The sequence below is a fragment of the Odontomachus brunneus genome, unplaced genomic scaffold, assembly GCF_010583005.1.
Source record: "Odontomachus brunneus isolate Ranch 3 - 2012 unplaced genomic scaffold, Obru_v1 Obru_scaffold_003, whole genome shotgun sequence".
Classification (NCBI taxonomy): Eukaryota; Metazoa; Arthropoda; class Insecta; order Hymenoptera; family Formicidae; genus Odontomachus; species Odontomachus brunneus.
Window position 1 is genome coordinate 4,487,099 of NW_022639453.1, and position 11,502 is coordinate 4,498,600.

The following is an 11,502-nucleotide window of genomic DNA, read 5'->3' on the forward strand; positions in this document are numbered from 1 at the left end:
GTGTGTGTGTGTGTGTGTGTGTGTGTGTGTGTGTGTGTGTGTGTGTGTGTGTGTGTGTGTGTGTGTGTGTATACAGGGTGTCCCATTTTAAAAGATGCACCCTGATAACTCTTCAGCTAAACATATTCAGCAAAAATGTTTTAGACAAAAGTTATATGGTTTGATCTTGCATGGCGCCGCCAACGTCAGGTCGAAGTCAACTTTACTTTTTTACATAGAAACAAACAATTTTTGTTTGAAAAAATGTTTTTCAACCTCTATCTTCTAAGATATTTACGGAAATAACTACATTATTGGCTTCAATAATTGTTTACTCAAATTCTATCAACTTTACCGAAAAATAGCAAGAGATAAAAATTTTCTACTTTCTTCTCATAGAGCTCTGAACATTTTTTCAGAATTTTTTAATTAACTTTTTAATTAACTTTTTTTTCAACTGCATTTTCTTGTATTTTCTTGAAGTACTAAAAAATTAATTAAAAAATTTTAAAAAAATTCTCAGAGCTCTACGAGAAAAGAATAAACAATTTTTATCTCTTGCTATTTTTTGATAAAGTTGATAGAATTCGAGTAAAAAATTATTGAATCCAATCATTTTGTAGATATTTCCGTAAATATCTTAGAAAATAGAGGTCGTGTAAAAAATATTTTCAAATAAAAGTTGTTTGTTTCTTTATGGAGAATAAAATTCTGTAATAAAAAATATATGTTTCTATTTGAAAAAGCAAAATTAACTTCGATCCGACGTTGGTGGCGCTACGCAAGGTCAAACCAATGGTACTTTCTTATGTCCTCCATCAAATCATAATTTTTGTCTGAGACATTTTTGCTGAATATACTTGGCTGAAGAATTATCAAAGTGTATCTTTTAAAATGGAATACTCTATGTGTATATATATATATATATATATATATATATATATATATATATATATATATACATACATACACACACATATGAGAACATGCTTCATGTACTTTTTGTCTCTCCCCCTTTATCACTCCCGTTTATTCGCTCGCTACTAATCGGAAGTAGATGACAGGTTTCTTTTGTTCGCTTGTGTGTAAGTGCACGAATGTCTGGTAACTGACATAAAGGCGAGATAAGAGCATATCTATGTTAGAATGCATCTACAGTTGGATCATGCATATTATGTGTAAATTATAGCTTTATGAAAGAGATGGAAAATGGATAAATTATTTAACGGTTATGTTCGTAGAGAAATTTTATATAATTAGCATACGAGTTATAATATAAAGAATAGGGACGATCGGTACCAGATAGCACAGTATTTAAAGTTTTAAAATTATAATTTCTCAAACTAATTATGATTGACTATATAAACATGATTGAGGTTACTTTTCTTTATGTATTTATGCTCGTATCGATACCTTAAATCGTATATTTTCTTCAATAATAAAATTCTGAAATACAAATATGCTGCAACATGGCAATTTTGCCATATACCGGATTAAATTAGCTAGTAACTCTGAGTGTGAGGAGATCATATGTAAAATATATATCCTGATTAGTAGTTCCGAGATTTTTGCAAAAGACAGCCTTCCACAGCCTTGATGGTCTTTAAATAGAAACCAACTTTACTTCGTCCGACTATATGCTCGATTTCAATCATTTGACAAGAAGTGAAGAGGAAAAGAAATTTTACGATCTTGTTTCGACTGTTCCTTTCGGCATAGTCGGCATATTCTTTAGGCTAATTATACCCGGTCTCTTCTACGTAGGATTATCTTGTAACATGTATAATTATTGAAGCAATAATAGAAATGTATCAAATGATTTAATTTTATATTCATAAATAATACATAAAATGTAAAATATGTAATATACGTTAATCTTGTTTTCCTGTGATAATCATGAACTTATAATGATATTAAAGAAAAATTAAAGGACTGTACGAGAGAGAAAGAAGAAAAAAGGGGACGTGGACTTCTATATTACTTTTATTATGCATAACATATTAAATTACATAAAACTTTTAAAGTTATAAAATTATAAAAGTATATAAGTATATGTATATAAAGAAGATTGTTTAGATATTGTTAATATTTTTAATATTTTTAATTTAGGAAGTGAATTGCTCGTAAAATATGTCCGAATGCTATAAGAAAACTGATAAAAAATAGTTTGTTAACAAGTTTGCTACCAAGTATTTCTGTAGAATGTTTGTGTTAGGAAAAATTATATCTGTCTTTATCAAACAGATTTGTATACTTCTCATACGAATGTGACCGTTCGATTTCCCACTCAAGATATCTCCGTGCAAAAGAGCTAGTATTCAGAATCAATTGGTTAGTTTTTTAGCACTGAATACAAGGAACGAATAATAACATCAAAATCCAAAAGTAAGTACCGCAATTGAGCTTTCGTGTGTACGAGTTACAGTGATATATGGCATAAGATTCGAATGCGCGATCAAGATATTTTTGAGCAATCAGTCGGTGGAGTCTCCAAGATCTCGAGAAGACGTATCGACAAGTCGTCGCGAGAAAGTAAGCGACGCCTCCTTGAGATATCACGATACCTTATCGTTCCGTCCGGACCGAGGAAATTTATTTACTAGCGTAATTCCTCTCTCGATTCACAACGGAAAACTGATGCGCCCATCCTCATTTCACGCGAGATCTAATTCCCACACCCACGAAAGCCGCCAATTTTATTTCCGTGTTACGCGCCATTAAAAACTCATCCGCTGCAACCGCGTGCATTGCAGGAAATAAATTATACGCAAAGTAGGTCTGCGCTTTTCACCGGAAGTTCTCAGTAAACATGCAAGATTTACGTCACTGAGACTTTTAAAGAAAGAGAGGAAAAGAGAAAGAAAGAGAGACAGAAAGGAAAAAGGTTGGAAACTTAGCCAAAATAAATTTCAATGTGAGCATCGACGATGTGACAGAACAAAATCGCGTGTTGTTTACAATTGCAACGATCAATACGGTGCAAGATAGGTGGAAAAAACGACGTGAAATTTGTTTTGCGAATGGGAGTTCTGCCGTTCCAACGAATTTCATCGCCATCGCGAATCACTATATAGTACACATCGTGATTCAAACTACAGCCGAATAAAAGTCTAATGGAAATATAGAATAAAATATTTTTGTGCTAAACTTGCGTTCCGAGAAAGTTAATTTTGACCATCAAACATTAACACGTTGACTGCCACGCTGACTTTCATTGATAACTTTGATGCTCGAGTAAAGTTTGAATCGTCAAAGATACACTGAATATATGTAATTCACGACACATATATTCTTTAACTTGTTTTATACGCCCTGTTGGATATTATAAGGTATTTAAATTTAGATGTTTCAGCGCTTGCCTACAAATAAAATTTGTTAAATTGAATAGAAAAATCCTTTACTATTTTAAAAATGATAATTATAAAGAGATTAATAAAAGAAAATTAATCAGTTCCCAGCACGAGATCTCCAGGAGATGTCCTGGGAATATCCTCAAGACGTAGGACGTTCTCAGAACGTCTTTAGAAAGGATGTCTTGTAAAGATCTGTGCTGTGAAGATTTGTGCTGTTTGAGTTAATACGCGCGATACGGTAAAATGATCAGTCTCTCGTCTCTCCCTTTCTCTCTCTCTCTTTCTCTTAAGAGACATGTCTTAGACATCATGTTATCAAATGACTCGTAGAAATCACATAAGCCAACGCGAATAACTCGCCAATCAAAGCCGAAAGCAAGATAAACATCCATTTGCCGGGCAAAACATCGTAATCGAGCTATCGTGACAATCAGACCATCGAAGCCTCGACAGTGTTACTTTTAGACATGTTTTTTAGTTTTATAATAACGATAAATATATATATATATATATATATATATATGTAACCTTAAGAGCGTAATATGTTGTTGAAACTGTGTTGCTCGCTGCTCACAATATTAGGGTGTAGGCACCAAGTATGGAATAGGCACATATAACATGGGGCAGGAACTTACTTCTTCTGTAAAGAACTGCATTCTAACGGAAACTGCTAAAGTTGTAGCATTTGTTATAAAATTTGTCATATATGTATAAGAGCGTTAAGCGCTAAGCGAAAAACGATGTTCTATTTTCGTTTTGCCTAAAAATTAAATATTAGATAACAATCAAGTAACTCTCGCTAATTTAAAATAAATCCAGTGATGTTTATATTTATTGTATTAATTCTTAGTGCAATTGTATTAATGATGTTTTGTCGCTCAATTATTATTCCCAACTTTCTTAATAACACAGAAAAGTTCTGTTTGTCATACAAGATATGGATTATTGCGGAAATAGATAACTAACGATCTAAGGAATTCGCGTAAAAATGAGATGTTTCTTAGTATTTCCTTAGTATTTCTTAGTATTTCCTTAGTTTCTTAGTATTTCCTTAGTTTTCTTTTTGTTGTTTATTATGTCTATTTTCCATAAAAAATATGTGTGATAACTTTTAATAAATAATCCCATATTTTTTATGTACAGGACGATTTCCAGTCCAGTCCAGTGATTATAAATGTTGCTTTATCAAAAATAAAGAGATTTGCACTTTTGTTTTGTACATTGGTTGTGTTGTTTATTAATATTCTTTGAATTTTTTCAGTGATTGATATTATCTCCTATTTTTTTAACTTCCTAATTTTTTAATTTTTTACTTTTTTGTTAGTATTCAAGTTGCAATTATATTTTTTATCCTTTCTTTAATAAATATATCGAAATCTTACATAACACAAATGACATCTATTTCCATATATTTTGTATAGAATTAATTTCTGAGTAAAACATTTTGAATCAGAGGCACTCTCTTAAAGTTCCTAAAATATTTTAAGTTAAATATATATGATTAAACGATTAATATTTAAATGGTCTATTCAATATGTTCGAGTCTTTCGTCCTACTAAACTGACGAGTTTATTGTACTTTCGTACAAAATACAATAGTACATTTTCGATAATAGCTAAAAATTCATGTAGGCGTAATAGACTATTGGTTTAAAAGCCAAAGATAGACTACATAGATAGATTACATGTATTCAACAAAGCATACTGAGAACGTGAATTTAACAATGAAAAAATATATCTTGTTTTTACTGTTTTTGAGTACAGTAAGAGTACAATATGCTCTGCGACAAAATATCATTCTAAGATATTCTTTATATAATTTTTTTGCTCTTTCTTTTATCATAAGGGATCATAAGGGATCCCTTTTATCATAATATATTTTTATATCATATAAGATGTTGAAAAAAAAGGATCACATATTTTGATAGCAGGTAGTATTGATCAAAACAAAAAGAAAAAGTCTAATTAACATGGGTCCTAAGACTAATATCTTCTAAGATACAAGCTATTTTGTTATTTGAGCTCTTTGTCATTTTCTTATTAGTCGTGTCAGCTTTAGAATGTAATGAACAAAGGAGTAGGGGAGAGTGGGGTACAATGGGGATATCTTTTTTCTAGGTGCCTTAAAAAATAAAAAATTAAACACTCTTTTGTTTACTAGGGCTGCTCACATTCGTTAAAGCCTACGTAATGTCGTTTGACTTGTAATATCTATTGCGAACTAAACGTAAATATCAGGAGAGAGAAATGAAGTTAGAGTGCGTGATTTGAAAGAGTGCGTGATTCTCTAAGACGTAGAGCTGAAACATGCGTGAGAGTGAATGGCAATCACATAGAGCACCTCCTCTAATGAGTCAGCATTAAAATTTTTCGTTTTTTGTAAAAAAAGAGTTTTTATTTTGTTATCATATATTCAGTTTCTTTATTTCAGTTTTTTATGGAAGATAAATGATTACATTTTATATTAAAATAAAAATTGTTTCTTTATCTCTATTTGTTAATTTTTTATTTTTTAAGGCACCTAGAAAAAAGATATCCCCATTGTACCCCACTCTTCCCTACTCCTTTGTTCATTACATTCTAAAGATGACACGACTAATAAGAAAATGATAAAGAGCTCAAATAACAAAATAGCTTGTATCTTAGAAGATATTAGTCTTAGGATCCATGTTAATTAGAACTTTTCTTCTTGTTTTGATCAATACTATTTACTATCTACTATCTACCTGCTATCAAAATATGTGATCCTTTTTTTTCAACACCCTGTATATTTTTTAGTATATTTTTAATAAAATATATCTTAGGAATTATAAGAGATCACGACAATTAAAACATAAGGAAAAATGGTTCAGTATTCTTATCTCTACTCACACCCAACATATATCAACATTAATCGTCCTGTATAAGTTTCTCTATAGATTTACTCTTTCTTTTATTGAATCCCTTATAGTTAACATGTCTATCAATATAATTCTACGCTATTAGATATTTTAAACGTGAATTTACATTACAACAATATTAGTTTGGAAAAAGATATTTCATAATCAATGTCAAAAGTCAACAAGATGTGTCTTTTCAGATTATATCTACAGGTCAGATTATATCTAACTGGTCTCACTACATTGCACGCACTTACATTCACCAATTTTTTATTATTAATATCTTAATAATTACCGTGGTAGTTTACAACATGATAGATGGTTTTTTTTCACTTAATTTAACGAGTTCTATCTGCACACGAGCGCTTGAAACTTAATCTAGACGCCCTAAATATTTAATTTGTTATATGCAATTGTATGTGTGTTTATATATTGTTTATATATTATATATTGTTTGTACGAGTGTTTATATCTTATACGTAAATTAATAAGGTGCATCAGTTACTTATGATTTTTACACAGAGAGAATATTGTTAAAAAAATTACAATATTATTTTAGTAGGCCGTGAATAAACTGACACTAATACGAAAATTATAATAAAACGTAGTAAAAATGACCGTAAACATAATAATTTTTACTAAATTTATGGTAATTATAATTTTCATCATAGTGCCAGTCTATTCCTGAAGTACTAAAATTGTGTTATAATTTTTATTATAATATTCTCTTCATGCATGATAATCAAAATATTAATAATATACCTTAATTTTTATCTTTTAAGTTTGGACGTTTTCTTCAAGGATTTGATATCGCGGATATTTTCCAATTTCGAGAACTTTCTGTTTCTTTTTCTCTTTTTCTTGGATATATTTGCCACAATTTAATCTTGTTACGATACATAAACATCTAGAATGTTACATTGACAAATTGGATTAAATCTATAATTGATAAGACCTATGTTGGATACGGTGTTATATTTAAAAGAAGCTTTCCGAATTATTGAATTACATTGCTTGTGTTTTGAACATTTTCGTGTAATAATCATTATGTAATTCAATAAATATATTTTGCTTTCATGTGCAAAACATTTTTCTCTGAGAAAAACCCTCCGAAAATAACCCTGAAGTAGAAATGTTTATCCCATTCTATTCTTTCTTTTTTATCACACATATTCGATTTTATTTTGGCGGATATGTTACAATTTTATTAGACGGTCATGGAGTGCTAATCCCGAATTATAAAGAGCGAATAATTGGGTTGCTTTTATAAGAACATTTAGCTGACACTGCGAGAATAATTTCGTACAGCAGCAAGAATAAATTTGTAATTATAAAGGAACAATTTGTTATCTGTGCATCCGCAAGAAAAATTCGCCGCGCCAACGAAAAATTCGTCGGCGCAACCAACTCTTTTTTTTCGCTCGACAACGTTGTGACATTTTTCTGGTTTTAACCGGTAACTTTGCATCTCTACTCGCAGCGACATTAATCTTCGATGCCACAGAGCATATCCAATTGACGTTTACTGTATGTTTGATGGAAAACTTAATTCTTATTTCTGACAAAGAGATACGCACTTGCTACGTTCTCAAATGTGAAGTCATACAAAGTTAATATTATACAGTAATTTAGACTTAAAATATTATGATACAAATATATGATACAAATATTATGATACAAATATATGTACACTTCAGTATTTTATTCGTAATTTAACATTTTATTTGACTATATATATTTCGAGTTTAGCAAAGTTTAATAATAGCATGGCAGTTTACTAGTATGGTCCACTAAGCGTGCTAATGATATTGTTAATGATATGCCTCTTTTTAGAGGTTTATGTATTGAAATAATTATTCGATAAACCAGTTGTAATTCTACTGCTAACTTATAGTTTACATGTACTGTAAATTAAAAAAGAATAATTGAAGTTAAGTTTAAAAGTCTATTTGTTTTATATATAAACTATTTTAAGAGTTTATTTTGAATAAACTTATAAAGAGCCCGGCCAAGTCCCAGCGGTACATGTTCCCCAAAATGGGGCAGTTGAATTTGGGGTCGAATGGGAGAAGAAGTTGTAGGTCTGGACGAATTGAAAACGAAATGGTGCTTTTTACGTTGTACTGACACACCGTTCTCGAGATATCCGGTCCGGAAATCCAGGTGGCCAATTATGGATTTTTAAACTTTAATTGCTACAGATGGCTGCCAAATGGTTATTTCAAGTCCTAAAAATGTGATTAATAGCTTAAAATGAAGCTTAGTAGATTCCCTCAAAACAATTTATAAGCATTTTTTATTTTCCAGCTAAAATGGTCGAATGGGGGCGCTTCAAACACTAGGTCCTTGAAAATTCATTTTTTCATTGAAGATTTTTCACTTTTTCGACTGATTTTCGACTTTTATCAATTTTTAAATTAATAGGAATATACACAATAATCTCCATAGTATTAGCTTTAAAATGAGCCATAGATCATTAGAATCGGATAAGTTTTCGCTCAGATATCGCAATTTTTGCCGAGTAAAGTCAATGAATGTACTAAAGATTTTTTGAAAGTCAATATTGAATCTTTATAAATGTTTTAATTCTTTATGTCGAAAATCAGTTGACAAAGTGAAAAATCTTTAATGAAAAAATGAATTTTCCACCTGGATTTCCGGACCGGATATCTCGAGAACGGTGTGTTAGTACAACGTAAAAAGCATCATTTCGCTTTCAGCTCGTCCAGATCTACAACTTCTCCCATTCGACCCCAAATTCAATCGCCCCATTTTGGGAACATTTTGGCCGGACTCTTTGTAACAAAATATGTTTCTTAAACAAAAAAAATTTTTTAAATCTAACTTAGTGGGAGGGAGAGAGGTCACATTACTATCTTCATTTTTTTTTACCCATTATGCAGCGTTGCCACATTTTTATAAATATTGTTTTAAATAATAAGTGTTACATAACTTTGAGTCTACAATTGATTAAACAATATTTTGACAAATATAAAATTATTAAGTTTTTAATTTAAAATATTGATTATTAACAAAATTATTGTATAAAATTTAAAAGAGAAAGCTATAATACTATGTTTTCCTCTATGTTTAGAAATAAGTGTAGTTCACTTATTTCTAAGATATCATGAAACCAGCGTATGTATGTTATACTATATATATATATATATCCAAGTAGGAATTTACTACTGGAATCAAAGTGGCCCAGTACCGATTTATGGTAAACGTTACTGGCATAGTACCAGATGCCAGTACGGGTTTAGTATTGGTGTGATGATAGAAAAGGGCCAGTATCGGAAAACAGTACTGTCACAATACCGAAAATTAGTACCAAAAAAATCAGTATAAAAAAAGTATTGACTCCTAGCACTGGTGAAGTACCTATTCCCAGTACTGAGCCAGTATCGATTCCTAGTAATAATTGTTAATATCACAACAATATAGTACGGAAACAAGTATACAATTATTAATATTCTAGTGTACAATTGTTAATATCAGAACTATATAGTACAAAAAGAAAGATCAGACCATCGCCGGGGCTGCTCTCGTTTGTACCTATACATGTCTATTTTTAATAGTCATATGAGGAAAAAATCTTTGGGGCAACGGCTGGAATCGATCTCGAGTCTTCCGCTTGTCAGGCAAGCATTCTTACTACTGAGCTATCTAGGTTTTACGTTAGTGACCTCTTCCGTTTTCCCATAAAGGTCATTGGTATCGTCCGTTTTTCGATACGGGTACAATACTGACCCAATATCCTCTATTGGCAGATTGTACACGATTCTTACTTAGGTATCCAGTACTGATTCACAGGGCCATTTTTTAATACTAGACCAGTACAAAAACGATAAATACTTTTCAGTAACGTCCTAGTACACGTACAGTATGATTATCCAGTACCTAACTTTAGTACTGAGCTAATACCAAAACCGGACCTTCGCTTTTCGGTATCGACCCAGTATCGGGCCATTTTTCCGTACTGGTGAAACGTATACGATTCCTACTTGGGTGTGTGTGTGTGTGTGTGTGTGTGTGTGTGTATAAATTTTATTTTAGAGATTTACAGTTATTTTTTAAACATTTCCGTTTAAAGGAAAGTTTGTTTAAAATGTTAATAAGCAAAATAGTTTTACGCCACGTGGAAAATAAACGGTTGGCGATAGTACCATTAAATTTTTGCTTCATCTTTCGCAGAGTTGGGAACTTTAGTTAAAAAATGTTACGCGTTACCGTTATCGTTATATTCGTAAAAAGTAACTCGTTATAATTACATATATAACTCGTTATATAACTCGTTTAAAAAATAACTGTAAATCTCTAAAATAAAATTAAAATGACATAAATTTATTCTCTCTTGTAAATGTTGAAAAATAAAGACATTTGTGCAGTATGTTTTTAATATTATATCATAAATAAAATATGTATCATCCACAACTGCTATTGTAAAAATTTTCAATAAATCGCATTTAATAATATTAAGTAGATGAAGATATCACTTATATAGCAAAAAGAATAACCACTGTAATAAAAACTGAAATAAAACTGTAATAAAAACATTTTTTACATAATTTTGTTCTTATGACATACTTTATTTTCTATTATTTAATAAATAATAAAATAATTTAGTTTTTACTTATGAATAATTTAACACGAATATGAAAATTTTTTTAAACAAAAATGAGAATAAGATAAATATATAATATTTAATGCGAGCATTTAAGATTAAAACAAAATCAAAATCCTATATATAAATATTTTACGTTAACGTGTTTTATATTAATTCTTGTCAAAAATGTGATATTTTGAATTTACAAAAATTTTATTTAAAGACTAATCCGTTTTTCTGTATCATAGTATATTAATGAAGAAATTTGAATTTAAAATTATTGACTATTATTATCAAAATAAACCTTAAAGGAAATCCCTTAAATGTCGATCTTTCAGAATATTCATAAATAATTAAAACGATAGCTTTTGATGTAATCTGGTCAATCCACCGTAAGGAGAGAGACGGAACGGATCCGAATTGTCATTTCCTACTTCACAAAACATCTAATTCTCACGTCCAGCCAAGAAAATTCGACCCATAATTTCTATTCGAGTCACGTGGCCTGATACGGCTTCCGAATGTGAGGGAGTCGCCCCTTTTCTTCTATCTTTTTCCCCCGTTATGGTACTCCTTCCGTTTCGTTTTTGACTGATACCTTCGTGGTCCCCCTACCGCGTTTTGTCCTCTACAAAACTTCCTTCTCTCTCTCTCTCTCTCTCTCTCTCTCTCTCTCTCTCTCTCTC

The 11,502-nt window shown here is 30.7% G+C and overlaps 1 protein-coding gene across 4 annotated transcripts in view; it reads left to right on the forward strand.

Annotated features, from left to right (window-relative positions):
- The window catches only part of LOC116843614 (semaphorin-1A-like), a 711,737-nt gene that overhangs the window by 515,114 nt on the left and 185,121 nt on the right, over positions 1–11,502 (forward strand). The gene's annotated exons all lie outside the window — the stretch shown is intronic.